The sequence below is a fragment of the Mirounga leonina genome, unplaced genomic scaffold (genome assembly GCF_011800145.1).
Source record: "Mirounga leonina isolate KUSES-001 unplaced genomic scaffold, KU_Mleo_1.0 Mir_168, whole genome shotgun sequence".
NCBI lineage: Eukaryota > Metazoa > Chordata > Mammalia > Carnivora > Phocidae > Mirounga > Mirounga leonina.
The window spans coordinates 32,167,936-32,184,239 of NW_023270426.1; the positions used below are offsets into that span (position 1 = coordinate 32,167,936).

At 41.2% G+C, this 16,304-nt stretch overlaps 1 protein-coding gene across 1 annotated transcript in view; it reads right to left on the minus strand.

Annotated features, from left to right (window-relative positions):
- ANKRD55 (ankyrin repeat domain 55) overlaps positions 1-16,304 on the minus strand; it is a 267,455-nt gene that overhangs the window by 127,533 nt on the left and 123,618 nt on the right. Inside the window, exon 5 of the mRNA XM_035014447.1 lies at positions 76-230. The gene's annotated coding sequence lies outside the window, so the exon portion shown is untranslated. The remainder of the gene's footprint in view (positions 1-75; positions 231-16,304) is intronic.

Sequence of the window (16,304 nt, forward strand, 5' to 3'; positions counted from 1 at the left end):
ATGAGAAAATTACGGCTCAGAGAGGTTAAGTACCTAAGCTGAAGTCTTGGTTAGCAAATGACAATCATAACCTACCCCAGGTCTGTCACAGTCTGGAGCTCACTCTTGTTTCCACACTATGGCGCCTCACTGACTCCACAGTAATCTTCACATCCATCTCTGGCTGATGCAATGTCATCTTGATGCTCAGGGAAATGTGATGTGTCAGGTTCAAATTTAATCACAACATCCTATAAATTATAGTTAGAGAAGCAGAAATAAATGTGTCAAGATGATTTGTAGGATGAGACATAAGCTCTGATAATTTGACCTGAGTTGAAAGATGTTAAGTCTGTGTGTATGTGTGTGTGTGTGTGTGTGTGAGAGAGAGAGAGAGAGAGAGAGAGAGAAATAAACAAATTCAGCACAATAATGAAAGCATCAGTGTAGGGCCAGTGGTCCCGAATGCTGGAGCACAATGAGAGAGCAGCTCAGGAAATGATTTTAATGAACAGAGACTCTGGCCTCGGGGGAATACCCAGAATCAGGAAAGCCTTAAACTCTTCTCAGCTCATGTTTTATTCTAAGGAAATACTGTATAGAATTTATTATTAGCAAGAAATATACATTGAATTATTGAATAAGGGGTCTTTAAACAGGAATATAACATAAAACAAGTCTATGTATTGATCAGTTGACAAAAATGTGCCCAGAGGCTTGTAGGAATCTGACCCTGAATTTCCTCTAGGAGCAATGGCTTAATATTTGCTAATTCACTGTTTGTAGTGACTTTATAGAATATAGTGACCAAGAATCATGAGAACTGATGGTATGTTTGGTTTTTTTTTTGCCTGTTTATATTGTCTCTCTCACTGGACAGTACACTCCATGAGGGTAGGCATCACGTTTTCCTCACTTCTGGATTCTTACAATCCCTTGGATTAATCCTACTTTGGCAGATGTCAAATAAATGCCTTTGGAATGAATGCGTGGATTAGTGAAAGTTAGGAAAAGAATCATGAAAGTGTTGAATCACAGAAGTCAAGAGAGTTTTGAGGAATGAGTAATCATCCATGTAGCCAAAGCAAGTAGGGAGGAGCAAATACCCATTGGGTTGGCAGGTAGGAGGTTGTTCATAGCCTGGGAGACCTGTTTCAGCTGTGGAAGGAAGACAGAAGCCATACTGTAGTGGGCTGAGGAACTGGCAGTGAAGAAGGGGGTAGGCTACCTTTTTTAGAAGTTTAGGTGAGACGGGGAAGAAATAGATTTGACAGAAGCTAGAGGAGCCTCTGGTCGAGGGGTGGGTCTTTCAGGACTGGAGAAGTGCTCTCATAGTTAGAAGGTGGGGGGAAGTAGCCCAGAGAGAGGAAGAGGCTGGAGGTGTAGCAGAGAGGGGCAGAAAGAACAGTATGTGGTTCATGGCAGAGGTCAAACTCTAAACAAGAAGAGGGAGACCTCAGCCTTACAAACTAGGGAAAAGGAAAAAAGGAAGAGTACAGATATTGATATATTTATAGTGAAGGGGGCAGGAAGTTGAAGGAGATCCCTCCTGATTACCTTGATTTCTCTCTGTCCAGTAGGAGGCCAGGTAGGACATAAGGGAAGAAGAGGGAAGGTACCTGTAGACTGACTACAGCTTAGAGATCATGAAGGAGCTTATGCCAGATAAATCCAAGGACTGATGGGTAGAGAAGCACTGAAGGCCATGATGCTGCAGTGGCATTAGCAGCCAGGGTAAAAAGAGCAGCCAAGGCAGGCTATTGTGTTTCTGCTCAGCACTTGAGTTTTGCTGGGCAAGTGCAATGGAAGGACTACAGAGCAAGGGAGCTGAAGAATCTGTGAGACAAGAGTTCAGACTGGAGCAGGCTGATGGGTGTGAAAAAAAGCAGAAGATGAAGGATTTGTGGTTCCCATGAAGTGAAAGAGCAGGTATGTCAGGATAAGGATATGAGTGGGCAAGGTCAGAGGTTCATGAGGGAAGCTCTAGGTAATGACTGAGCCCAGAGTGTTGCCATGTGAGTGGGTAGCTAAAGATCAGTAGAGTTCCTTGACCTTAAGGAGATCCAGGGGATGCAAGATCAATGATCCTTCTAGTCTTGTATTAATTTAGCAAGTTGTTTCCTGAATTCAAGCTTCTTATTTGTGGCTTTACAGCCTTAGCAAGGTAACAGTGAAGCAAAATATGATGAGCATCATGTGTATGAGGAAAATGGAAATATTAACTTTATAAAGGTAGACAAATACAAATCCTCCCTTCCTCCATACATATTACAAAACCTAATGGGTTAATTACTTGAAAGAAAGTTGAAGAAAGGTTTTACTGATACGGAAGTAGTGTGGTATAAAAGAAAATATCTGGGCCCAGAATTAAGGTAATAATGTATTTCTTGACTCTAGACTCCCCATCACCAAATGGATCACTAAATGGTCCAATTGAGTGGACTTCTTACCTGCTCTTAATCTTCTTGACTTTGGAAGAATGGCACCTGACACTGTGGGCCATCCTCTCCCCAGATTTTGCCTTCAGCAACATCACCTTTGAGGTTGCCCTACTCCTTCTCTATATGTCCTTCTCTGGCTCCCCCTTCTGATTTTATACCCACAGGGATCTGCTCTTAGCGGTCGCCCCTTTTTTTTTTCTACAGTTTGTCCCTTGGCACTCTCTTTCATTTGCATAGTTCAATCAGTATCCTCTTGCAGGGGATTTAGACCTAAATGTGAGACAGGATACTATCAATCCTAAAAGAGAATACAGGCAGAAACCTCTTTGACCTCAGTCATAGCAACTTCTTACTAGACAGTCTCTGGAGGCAAGGGAAACAAAAGCAAAGATGAACTATTGGGACTTGATCAAGATAAAAAGTTTCTGCGAAGTGAAGGAAATAATCAACAAAACTAAAAGGCAGCATATGGAATGGGAGAAGATATTTGCAAATGGCATATCTGATAGAGGGTTAGTATCCAGAATCTATAAAGAACTTGTCAAACTCAACACCTAAAAAACAATAACCCAGTTAAGAAATGGGCAGACAAGATGAATAGACATTTTTCCGAAGAAGGCTTCCAGATGGCCAACAGACACATGAAAAGATGTTCAATATCACTCATCATCAGGGAAATACAAATCAAAACCATGATGAGATACCACCTCACACCTGTCAGAATGGCTAAAATTAACAACACAGGAAACAACAGATGTTGGCGAGGATGTTGAGAAAGGGAAACCCTATTGTACTGTTGGTAGGAATGCAAACTGGTGCAGCCACTGTGGAAAACAGTATGGAGGTTCCTCAAAAAGTTAAAAATTGAACTATCTTATGACCTAGAAATTGCCCTACTAGGTATTTACCCAAAGGATACAAAAATACTGATTCAAAGGGGCACATGCACCCTAATGTTTACAGCAGCATTATCAACAACAGCCAAATGATTGAAAGAGCCCAAATGTCCATTGACTAATGAATGCATAAAGAAGTTGTAGTATATATATATATACACAGTAGAATACTACTTAGCCATTGAAAAGAATGGAATCTTGCCATTTGCAACGACATGGATGGAACCAGAGTGTATTACGCTAAGTGAAACAGTCAGTAAGAAAAAGAGAAATACCACATGATTTCACTCATATGTGGAATTTAAGAAACAAAACAGATGAACGTAGGGGAAGGAAAAAAAAAAGAGAGGAAGCAAAGCGTAAGAGACTCTCAACCATAGGCAACAAACTGAAGGTTGATAGAGGGAAGGTGGGTAGGGGATGGGCTAAATGGGTAATGGGTATTAAGGAGGGCACTTCTTGTGTTGAGCATTGGTTATACATAAGTGATGAATCCGTAAATTCTGCTCTTGAAACCATTATTACAACTTATGTTAACTAACTAGAATTTAAATAAAAATTTGAAAAACAAAACAAAATAGGACAGAATGCAGAATTTTCCTTTTTAGGCCATTGTGTTCCATATTTCTGTCCATTGGACCATCAGACTCTCTCTTGCTAAACGTATTTTCCCTTCCTTACAAGTAACAGTTACTCAAAGAATCATAGCACCACGGGTATTTGATTGGAAGGGATCCAGAGGTAGTATCTCATAGTGGGAGGCATGGTGGCTAAGAACGGGTATGGTCTTTGGACTGGAGTGGATCTGTATTTAAATACTGGCTTAGTCTTTTGCTTGCTGAGTGACCTTTGGGGAGTTACTTAATTTCTCTGTGCTTCAGTTACCTTTAAAAGCTTTTGTCAGCATCACTTAGATGATGTGTGTAATGTTCTTAGTCAAGGGCTTAGCACTTATTAAATGCTCAGTGAAAGGTGATTATTATCAGGGATTCCACCCCTTCATTTTTCAGATGGTGAAATTAAGGACAAGAGAGATAAAATGATTAAATAATAGTGAAAGAGTTGGAACTAGAAACCAGTCTGATGACTTCAAGACTTGTGTGTCTTCCTAAATCTTAAGGCTCTTTATACCTAAGCTAAGGGAGTAATGGTTTGAAATAGTAAGAAAACTGTCTTTGGAGAAGCCTATTTTTAGATCATTACTGGGGGAAGACACCATGTCTTTTTAGCTTGCTGTCAAATCTTAATTATTTATGCTAATGGGGACCAAGGAAACTTGGTTAAATGAAAGGCATGCGAAGTGTCCAAAGGCCATTTAAATAACAGCTTCAACTTTTTCCTCAATTACTGTCTACCAATTTATTGGAGGTACTACATTCAATGTGGCAACAGAACATGAAAAACCAGCAAAATGTTTCAATCACAGGTTTCTAACTAGGTTTCAAAATAGAGGCATAGTATCATAAATAACCTCATCTCAAAAGAAATCTTGAAGGAAAATTTGAAAAACAGAAATGGAATGAGAGCATTGTGGTAAATAAAAAGAGACAAATGAAATTTCTTATCTATTGTTATCAATGTCTGCAAGAGCACCATGCTTGGGAGGAAATTATCCCCTGCTTCCTAATGCTGTTTTTCATTTTACTTATCTTGTTAACTTTATTAAACCCAACAGGAAGTAATTTTAGCATAACCACTAATTTGTTTTGACGTGTCTCAAGAGACCTATTTTTTTTCTTTTAAATAATGCCTGCTGCTTTGTATCAAACCATGCCCCAATTGAAGGGGCATCTGTTATTGGAATGCTTTTCAAAAATAACAGTGGAGTCTGAAAGTCTGGAAGGTTTACAATAAAATCTTCTGTTTGGAGCCCACATTTGTGATGGGATGCCTGAGTACATTTTATTTTATTTTTTAAGTCTTTTCAGACTTTTGAGAAAGTCATCACGTATGATCATGTTTCTTCAGCTGAACTTCATCAATTAAATCTGACTCAAAGAGGCTTAGATAAGGCGCATCCCCACATGAGGCATTAACAGTATATTCTGGATGAGTCTAAAACCTGCAGGGTGGGATGTAAGTTGAGATCCATGATTTTTGAAGAAAACTCACTTCTACCTTAAGTCAATTTCCAACGGCACCTATTTTGAATGGACTTAAGCCAGTTTGGTCCTCAGAAAATTATCTGATGTTCTTTTGATATATATTAATGTTATCATAGCATCCAGGGGTAAGAGGCAGGTATAGGGAGAAGTATATAATCCCTTATTGACAACCTCACTACCAGAGAGCATGGTATGTTAAAATGATAGTGAGTCTTGGATCAATTTTGGCAGATATATCAATATTTATTTGTAAGTATGAAAAACAAATGTAGAGATATTTCAAAGGCAGAATGGGCCAGCCTTGTAAGATGGTCATGCTCTTCATGAAGTTAAAAGATGCAGTGGGACTCGAGATCTGCCACTGGGCATGCCAGACTCTTACTCCTAACTGATCCCCTATCCCTTATGCTAAGTAACAAACCCACTGGGGTAGATGAAGATAAGCTATATGAACTGCCAAGTAATAGTCCTGAAAGATACTGATTCCCGACTGGAGTTCTCCAATGTTTTAACTACCTCTGAAGGGGACAGTGCTCATTAGATACTTTGACTGTTAACCAACTGCTGCTAAATTGCTAAACTGGAATTCACTTGTATACATACATCATCCTATTTGCAGCCCAATACAGCATCATTATTCTCCCCACCTCGCAAGGTAGACGCCACAGAGGCATGCGTGCCACAGCCAACTGCCTTGCCCAGCAACAGATTCTGACAAGCCTGATTGATTAATCATCACCCCAATTTGCCTTCTTCTCTTTATCTGCAGAGGAACTCGCTTAGTTTTCAGTCCTTATCGGGAACTCTCCTTGAATGACTTTTACAGCCATCTAACTGCTCAATTTTAACCTTTTTCTCTTCCAATGGCTCATCCTTTCTCACCCTAAAAACAAGTCTGACCCTGTCACTCCCCAGCATAAAATCTTCGGAGGACCCGAGTGGCCTATTGTGTAATACCCAACCTACCTAGCAGACCTCAAGCCACTTATCCACGTGGACCCCCGTGCTCCAGCTTTCATAAACTTTTCATAATTTCCCAAACATTCGACCTGACTTACTCTTTAAGCCACTGGTAGATGCAGGTCCTCCCTGGTTTTGTTACCAAAAATGCAAACACTTTCCTTATTTAAAAGACTCCTTTATGGTATCGCCTCTATGAAGGACACAGGTGTTTTGTTCAGGCCTTTGTGCTCCCACAGCCCTTTCTACTGACATTCATTGATGGCAGATGTTGTGTAGTGCACGCTGGGATTACCAGACACAAGACAGGATGCCCAGTTACACTTGAATTTCAGATAATGAATAGTTTGTATTATATGTAGGTTCCATACAATATTCCGTAGCAATTATTTGTTACTTATCTGGATTTCAGATTTAACCAAGCATGCTGATATTTGTTTGCTAAGTCTGGCAAGCCTAGCTGTGCTGTAATTCAACTGTGTACGAGTCTATTCCTTTCTCTGCCCTGTGAGCTCCTTGAAGGCATTTGTATCTAAGTGAGCAGCTAGACTCCAGGCCTGGCACCAAGCTCCTATTCAATAAAGGTTTCTTGAATAAAGAAGAAAAAGAAAGGTCAAAAAAGAAATGTCACTGCTTATCTTTTCCCACTTGGGAAAATTAAAACAAAACAAAACCACCTTTGGGTGACTTGATTAGGACATGTCATAGCACTCCTTGTACTTAGCAGTGTTTCAGAAGCCAAAAACTGTTCCAAAATGAGAGATGAAAAAATAGGGACAGGGTGGGGCGCCTGTGGGTGGCTCAGTTGGTTGGGCGACTGCCTTCGGCTCAGGTCATGATCCTGGAGTCCCGGGATCGAGTCCCACATCGGGCTCCCTGCTCGGCAGGGAGTCTGCTTCTCCCTCTGACCCTCCTCCCTCTCATGCTCTCTGTCTCTCTCATTCTCTCTGTCTCAAATAAATAAATAAAATCTTTAAAAAAAAAAATAGGGACAGGGTGGATAAATACTGTCCGGTGTGGAAGCCTAAAGTTATGCCTAACATACAGAAGTAATATTGATGATGATGATGAAATCATGTTAGTTACATGGAACACATACCAGTATACTTCCAGGGCATCCCCACTGAATCCTCACAAACCCTATGAGGCAGGTGCTCACTGTGAGGGGCTGGTCTCTTTCACTCTGCAGCTTTGTGTTCTGTTAGCTCTGGTACCAAACACTATTCCACTTCCTTCCCAAAGACCCCAAGGGGAGCTGACTCAGTAGGAGAAGTGTTCAAAGCCCCACCTTATAAACGGAAAATAATGCATGGAGTTGCCAGGTTTCTGTGAGGGATTTGGACTCAGTCCCATTTCTTCTTTGGGAAGCTTTCTTTGCCCTTAAAAGATTCTCAGAGATCCACTTTTGTTTCAATCTTGTGGTCATAAAACTGCCTTGATGAAAAGTTTGTTTTAAGGGCTTATGACTTGGGGACATAAAGAAATGTTTGAAGAAGGAAAAGGGATGACAGCATGTGAGTTTCTGTATGGAATGGACCATATGGAGCCCCCTTCCACTTCCTTTCATTGAGCCCATGGTGGGAGAACATTCAAAAAGCCAACAAACTTGGGTAACAGCCCTAAAATCGACATTGTTTGAGTATGAATGGATCCAATTGGCTTTAAATGTTTTGTTCCTCACATAATTCCTATTTTAAGCTGATTGGTTACTATAGAGACTAGAGCCACCTTAATTATGGATGGTCAAGAGAGGACATGTTGACTAATGGTTAGAGCAGAGGTCTAAGGTCCAAGGTCCTAATCTTAGCCCAACCACAGACTCACTGTGAGCCTGTCTAACTTACTTTCTGTGCTACAATCCTGCCTTAACTAAGCAGGAATGAAAAGTATCTTTGCTGGAGCCCTATGGGGAGTGATATTTATATATTTTGTTTTTAGGAGTGGGGGAGATAGAAGATTTGGGAATGAGGGAGAGAGAGATTTTAACATAAAGTAAATTTAAGAAAATATTGAACTTGGAAGGCTGTTGTTGACCTGCTAAGTAATTCATTGGCAAATGGGAAGTGACTACCTATCACAGCATCACCTCTGGGGCTGGAATGTGGGCAACAGTGTCTTGGGCATTTAAAAAAAGTGTGTGTATGTGTGTGTGTGTGTGTGAGCGCGTGTACATGCCACCACTCAAATTCTTAAAACTAAGATATAAAAGCTACAATTTACAAATCTATATAAATGGTTTGTCCTTATCTTTTACAAAGAATGATTTTATTTTCTAGCACTCCTTAGCATGTATTTTAATTTTTTAAAAAAGATTTTATTTGAGAGAGAGTGAGAGTGAGTGAGTGAGCATGAGCAGGGGGAGGGGCAGAAGGACAGGGAGAAGCAGACTCCACACTGAGCAGGGAGGCCCATGTGGGGCTCAATCCCAGGACCCTGGGATCATGACCTGAGCTGAAGGCAGACGCTTAACTGACTGAGCCACCCAGGCACCCCTGTATTTCAATTTTTAAAAACAACTTTTTATTATGAAGATTTTTGGGACACAAAGTAAAGAATGTCCACATATACATTTTCTAGCTTCAACTATTATCCACACTCTGTCAGTGTTGTTTCATCTCACTTAGCTCTATTTTTTTTCTTTTCTGGACTATGTTAGAGAAAATCCCATTTCACTTGTAAAAGATGATAGGTTTACTTTCTTTAACAGATAGTTTTTTTCCCCTATAGCCACAATACACCATTATCACTTCCAACAGAATTAACAATTCCTTAATATCATCTAATACTTAATCCATGTTCAATGTTTCCAGATTATCTTAAAAATATCCTTTTTTAATACAAATGTAGGGATCAGAAAGGGTAAGTGCACCCCAATGTTTATAGCATCAATGTCCACAATAGCCAAACTGTGGAAAGAGCCAAGATGTCTATCGACAGATGAATGGATAAAGAAGATGTGGTATATATATACAAGGGAATATTATGCAGCCATCAAAAGGAATGAGATCTTGCCATTTGCAACAATGTGGATGGAACTGGAGGGTATTATGTTGAGCGAAATAAGTCAATCAGAGAAAGACATGTATCATATAACCTCACTGATATGAGGAATTCTTAATCTCAGGAAACAAACTGAGGGTTGCTGGAGTGGGGGGCTGGGTGGGAGGGATGCGGTGACTGGGTGATAGATACTGGGGAGGGTATGTGCTCTGGTAAGCGCTGTGAATTGTGCAAGACTGTTGAATCTCAGATCTGTACCTATGAAACAAATAATGCAATATATGTTAAGAAAAAAAAAAAGAAGAGGATAGCAGGAGGGGAAGAATGAAGGCGGGGAAATCGGAGGGGTAGACGAACCATGAGGGACGATGGACTCTGAAAAACAAACTGAGTGTTCTAGAGGGGAGGGGGGTGGGAGAATGTCTTTATTAGGGGAAATGCATTGAAATATTTAAGGGTAAAATGTCACAATGTCTACACCTAATTCTCTAATAGTTAAGCAAAAAAAAAAAATAATGATGATGCTAAGACACACACACATAAGAGAGGGAGAGAAAGAATTAAGCAGATGTGTAAAACATAAAGGTGAGTGAGTATTCATTGCTTGTTTTGCAACTTTTGTTTCAAGTATTTCCAAATAAAATAAGGAGGGAGAGTTCAGGGGAAATGTTATAGATTAAAACATGCTTAAGAGACATAAATAAATGTAATGTCTGGGCCATATCTGAATCTTAATTGGAACAAACCAACTATAAAAAAGGATATATATTTTTTTCTGCATGACATTTTTTTATTGTTATGTTAATCCCCATACAGTACATCATTAGTTTTAGATGTAGTGTTCCATGATTCATTGTGCATAACACCCAGTGCTCCATGTAGAACATGCCCTCTTTAATACCCATCACCAGGCTAACCCATCCTCCCCCCTTCCCCAGAACCCTCAGTTTGTTTTTCAGAGTCCATCGTCTCTCATGGTCATGATCTTTTTTTTTTTTTTTTAAGACTCCCTGCTAAGCAGGGAGCCCGATGCGGGACTCCATCCTGGGACTCCGGGATCATGACCCAAGACGAAGGCAGTCGCTTAACCAAATGAATCACCCAGGTGCCCCATGACACTGAAATTTTTAAAGTGTTTTGGCTAACTGTTGGGCAAAATGACTCTTAGTTTGATTTGCCCAATTGTTTCTATTTTCAGTTCTTAGAAGAACTGATGAAACAACTCTACAACCAGCATACTTCGCTCTACTTTAGAGCAAAGTGTCCACAGGTTGAGGCTAAGTTTTGTTTCTTCTCTTACTATTTTGCATTCCCTACTCATTATTTGACTTTGGAAATGTTTGTCCTCAGAGTGGCATTTTTGTCTTGTAATTTTTACTTAGGGAGTGGATTAAGACTAATGTTTATTTTCAGGGGCTTCTGCATGGTTTTAAGGATGCATGTGAAGGGGCGCCTGGGTGGCTCAGTTGGTTAAGCGACTGCCTTTGGCTCAGGTCATGATCCTGGAGTCCCGGGATCGAGTCCCACGTCAGGCTCCCTGCTCAGCAGGGAGTCTGCCTCTCTCTCTGACCCTCCCCCCTCTCATACTCTCTATCTCATTCTCTCTCTCAAATAAATAAATAAAAAATCTTTAAAAAAAAAAAAAGGATGCATGTGAAGCATTATTCTTTGTCTTGCTCTTGAGACTCTCCTTTTTTTCAATTCAGAGAACTGCAATACGGAAAAGACAGGAGGTAGGCACCAGACGTTATTCTCTCTCCTTGAAACAAAGCCTAGCCTCTACCACCTGGAAACTTGGAGCTTTCCATATCGGAACAGAAGGCACATCAATCCTGTATGGACTTCCAGCCAGCAGTGCTGTCTGTGTCTGCACGTGTCCTCTGATCTCTGGTGTAAACCCTGCCCTAGCCAATGCAACTGGCTTGTGTTGGTTCCGGATAGCTACATATGGCTTGTGCGAGTGAACCATGGAGGAGCTTACTGTGTATTTTCTGGCCAGATGTTCTACAGCTGCTTTGCAGATACTGAATTAGGAGTCCCTCAAAGTGGTTGGTGGTGGGGCACACCCTGGTAAGGTCAGCCATCTCCACAAGGGCCTGTGTGTCCATGCCAGCAGCTCTTTCCTTTCTTTGCCATGGATGTGGATTCTGTGGGACCCTCTCTCCCCATCACCAAGGAGACTGCTGGTGCTGGGTTGGAAGAGTGCAGATAGTGCTTTAAACTCAGTTCCTACTCCAAGTCCCTTTGTTTCTTGCCTACAGAGCTGTACATCACCTTTCAGGCCATTTAGTGGAACAATATGGGAAGGAGGAGGTTGGAACAGGAAAAAATGTTCTCTAGTAGCATCAACAGTGAACAGTTTTGAGTCCCTGGGAGATCCCACCTTCCCATCCACTCTCGAGCAAGTATCATCCTGTGCCAGACTTTGACAGACAGCTATGCAGGAATCACTTTGCTCCCCGCAAAGGAAAACTGGGTACCTGCCATGGGACCCAAAGGCAAATCTGCACTGTTTATGTTTTTGACAGCTTTATAGGGGTTATACCCACATAGAGTCAGAAGATGGAATTGAAAGGGAGGGAACATAAGAAATGAGAAGGATGCTCCCAAGTATGTGAGAGGCAGCTGGAGGAGAAAGGCCTGCCTCTCTTCCCAGCTTTGTAACTCCCAGCCCAGTAGAGCTCCAGCTTTTGGCCTGTATACAGGAGGGGGGAGCCTGAAGCTGGGCCAGAGGTCTGGCCAGATTAGAGACTGCATCTCTCAACTGCTAAGGAAAAGGGATTCTTAAGAGTTTGGAGCCTGGGAAGTTCATTTAGATGGACGTTAGTATTCCAGAGGTATCTCCAGGACTATCTTCATTCATCTTAGTCCTGTGTATTCCTGGATATTATATTCCTATGTTCTAATTTTTGCAGCCAAAGGATTAAAATGCCATGTCTTGGCTTTCTACAGAATGTTTGGGCACTGGTTTATCCCAGTGACCATCATCTACATGTTATTGCTGGGAAGACAGAGACAATTTGAAATCCGTAGCAGAAATAGTGGGATGGAGTCTCCCTTTTCCATGCCTTTTCCAAAACAGTGTCCTATGTGGCCAAAACATCAAATCGTTATGGCTAGAGGCTCAGGACTCAGAGAGATTATTCAAATCCCATATTTTCCACTTATAATTTGTCCTTGGCCAAATTTCACCGTCTCTTTGCCTCAACATCCTTATCTTGTAAAATGTGAAAAAGAATGCCTCCTTCCCAGGCTTGTGAGGTTGAAATGATACAATGTATGCCAAAATGCCTAGGCTTGTTCCTAGCACAGTGTGAGAGTTGGTTTCCTTCCCCTCTCTCTGCCCTCCTCATACTCATTCCTTCTTTTGTCCTTTTGTTATAGCTCATATTAGCACTGTAAAAAAAAAAAAGGCATTATCTGCTTTTTATTTCTCCTGAAAAGGCAGTGTAAATTTAGCATCTCAGGTTGATGATGCTTAGGAGATAAATGCTTACAAGAACTGTACCAAGGAATAGGACAGCCTCATCTTATTCAAACATTTGCTGCAGCCCAGAAAAGGGGATAGATAGCCTGGCCTAGTGACATGCAGGCCACGGAAGACCAAAGACACTAACAGCAGCCACAGAATTTCCTCACCAGGCAGAATCAAGAGGCCCCAAGTTAAAAGAGCAGGATATGTTTCCCAGACATCTGTTTCTCTTGGGGTTCACAGTGCTGATCTTTGCCTTGAGGATCTAAATGTCTAATTGCTGGAGGCAACTCAAAAGAAATTTAGTCAATGGGGACAGAAACAAATCAGTAGACAAGCTGGCCCATATGAGATGCCCTCCACTAGAATTCTCTAATTGCCTGAGTTGGATTTCCATCAGACAAGATACCCAGTGAGATAGTGGGACACTTTTTATATCTGGAGTGAATAGGAATCCAGTGTAGGAAAATTGCTAGAAGATTGAGGAAGGCAAATAAAATGCTGAAAATTTTAATTAGTCCTAGAGTGAATATTTTTGTTTCTATGCCAAAATTCTGTGTTTCCTTCAAAAACTTATAATAATTTTGTAACAGCAAGACAATAACAATGACTGGTGAAGCAGAGACAGAGGTAGAGAGGAGAAGTAAGATGTGTTCTGAGTTAGAGCTGTGTATTTAATACTGTAGATTTGGAACTTCATCATTTTGAGATGAAACTGTGTGAAAGTAATACAGTTTTCTCTCTGTGTGTGTTTGCACATGCGACAGGGGTAAAAAAGACTTTTTCAGCAAAGCAGAGCCCTTGAACAAGAGTATAAAAGCCACTCTGAGTGAGACCCTCATGTGAATGTTTAAGTTGTGGTAAGAGGGTTCAGAGCTTTGGAATCAGAAAGCCCACTGGAATCCCAAATCTTCCAATGACAAACGATGTGGATTTGGGCAAGATTCTGAGTCTCTCTCAGTTCCGATCTGTAAAATGTGAAAAATAATCCTTACTTCATAGGATTGTTTTGAGGTATAAATAAAATAATGTTTTTATTAGAAGCTTTGTTTCATTCAAAGAACTAGATCCATTACTTCTGAACATCTTTTTCCATGACTCTCTCAACACCTGAAATTATTCTTTTACCATTCCCTTTTTGATCAATCAGCGAATATTGATCAAGCACTCATCAGACATTCTGCAGCAACCGCCGCCCCCCTCCCCCCGCCAAGCCTTCCTGAATTCAAGGTAAACAAATCCATGTTTCTGTTCTAAAGTGAAGAAGTCATGGTGAGATATCAGGAGGTGGGTGCTAGGGCTGTACCTGGCTCAGCTGGATGCACAGCTGGAACTGGTCTTTGGTGTTCTGCTATCTCCCTTACAAGTATGAACTTGTTTCTTCCCAGGGAAGGTGTTCATAGTCTACTCGCTGTCATTCACCCCCCATTTCACTCTCTGATTTTGCAGTAGATGGATTTGCCTTTTTATTGGGAAGGATAGGCCCCTCCCCTAACCTCAGAAGAATGAGTCATGGTTACCTTAAACCTAGGGTAACCTCATTCCCCTTTGCCAGTGATTGGTTTAAAAGAAGGCAAGTTATCCAGTTCTGACAATAAGATGCAAGGAGAGGTCTTTTTGAAGCTTCTGCTAAGAATTTCACTTTCCTAGTAAAGGGCACAGATAAGGCTTGGGAAGTTCATTCCTTTTCCTTCCATTTTCAAAGTGGAAGTGATGCCTGAAATTGCAGCAGCCAGTTTGGGGCCATGAGGCAATAAGCACAAGAATAAAAAACCAAAGATGGAGAGTCTGGGGGATAGAGGACAGAAAGAATCTCGGTGATATGATAGAGCCTTAAACTGCTAAACTTCTTATTAGGAGAGATGAATAAATATTTTTTTTTTTTTTTTTAAAGATTTATTTATTTGACAGAGAGAGACACAGCGAGAGAGGGAACACAAGCAGGGGGAGTGGCAGAGGGAGAGGCAGAAGCAGGCTTCCCGCTGAGCAGGGAGCCTGATGCAGGGCTCCATCCCAGGACCCTGGGATCATGACCTGAGCCAAAGGCAGACGCTTAACGACTGAGCCAACCAGGGGCCCCGAATAAATGTTTTTATTGCTTAAATCACTCTTAATTGGGTTTTCTGCTGCTTGCAACTAAAAGCATTCCTATTTGATATTCCTTTTTTAAAGGTCGTACTGCAAACTTCCTTATAGCCCACTGCCATCTTTGTTTCCAAATGGCTTCTAAGGAATTCCTGCTGATTCCTGCAGATCATGGTATTAGCTGGACTTAGGGCATGATTTCATCAAAGAGTTTGTGCATTTTAACAAAGGATTCCTGGGATGAGAAAAATTTCCTGAGACAAAAGCATAAAACCATGATGGTAGAATGATAGGTTGTGTGACTGATACTTTGCAGAGGACTGGGAGCCCTGATTCCTGCCCCTTCAAGCCCAGGGTTTAAGTGGCCGCCTGGTCTACTTCCACATGTTTCCTAGAGCCTTGTAACTCACTAGCATCACTAACAGACTTGGAAAAATGCAAAAATCTCATGCCCTGACCCAGACCTACTCAATCAGAACATTCATTTTAACAAAGATCTCCAAGTGATTCATATGCACATTCAGGTTTGAGAAGCACCGCTCCAGAGGACACAGAATTGCTAAAGTTAGAAAAGAGCTCAATTTTCTCCTATTAGAGGAATAGTTGGCAAGGCACAATGTTACAAGGGAAACTTCTCATATTGTTATTTTTTCTGGCAGTAGAGATTTGGGGTAGACCAGATTTACTGAATAAATATAATCTTTCAGAATCATCTGAACACAGAGACCAGAACCATTCAGCACAACTCACATGTTTCAAGATTATGCCTGTTTTTCTTTTTTAGTAATCTTTATACCCAATGTGAGGCTTGAACTCATGACCCCAAGATCAAGAGTCACATGCTCTACCAACTGAGCCAGGCAGATGCCTCAAGACTATATCTTACTTCTAAAAGGGACATGAGTTACACAGAAATCGAGACATATAACAGAGAGAGTAGTGTGGTCTAAGGAAGGTCCCACTGCAGTTAAATACCTCCTCACATGACAGGCCTTCAATTACATCACTTCATGCAAGGGTCCATCCATTTCCCTGAAGACTCAGAATCTCATTGGCAGTGCCTGGTAATCAGGCCTTAAGAGTTACCCATGCCAATAAAAATAAACATTAGGAACACCTGGGTGGCTCAGTCAGTTAAGCATCTGCCTTCGGCTCAGGTCACAATCCCAGGGTCCTGGGATCGAGTCCAGCGTTGGGCTCCTTGCTCAGCAGGGAGCCTGCTTCTCCCTCTGCCTGTCACTCCCCTTGTTTGTTCTCTCTCTCTCTCCCAAATAAATAAAAATAAATAAAATAAAAATAAACTTTAGTTTTCATGAGACTCAAGGATGTAAAAAAATTAATTTACGTGAAATAATATATAGTCATC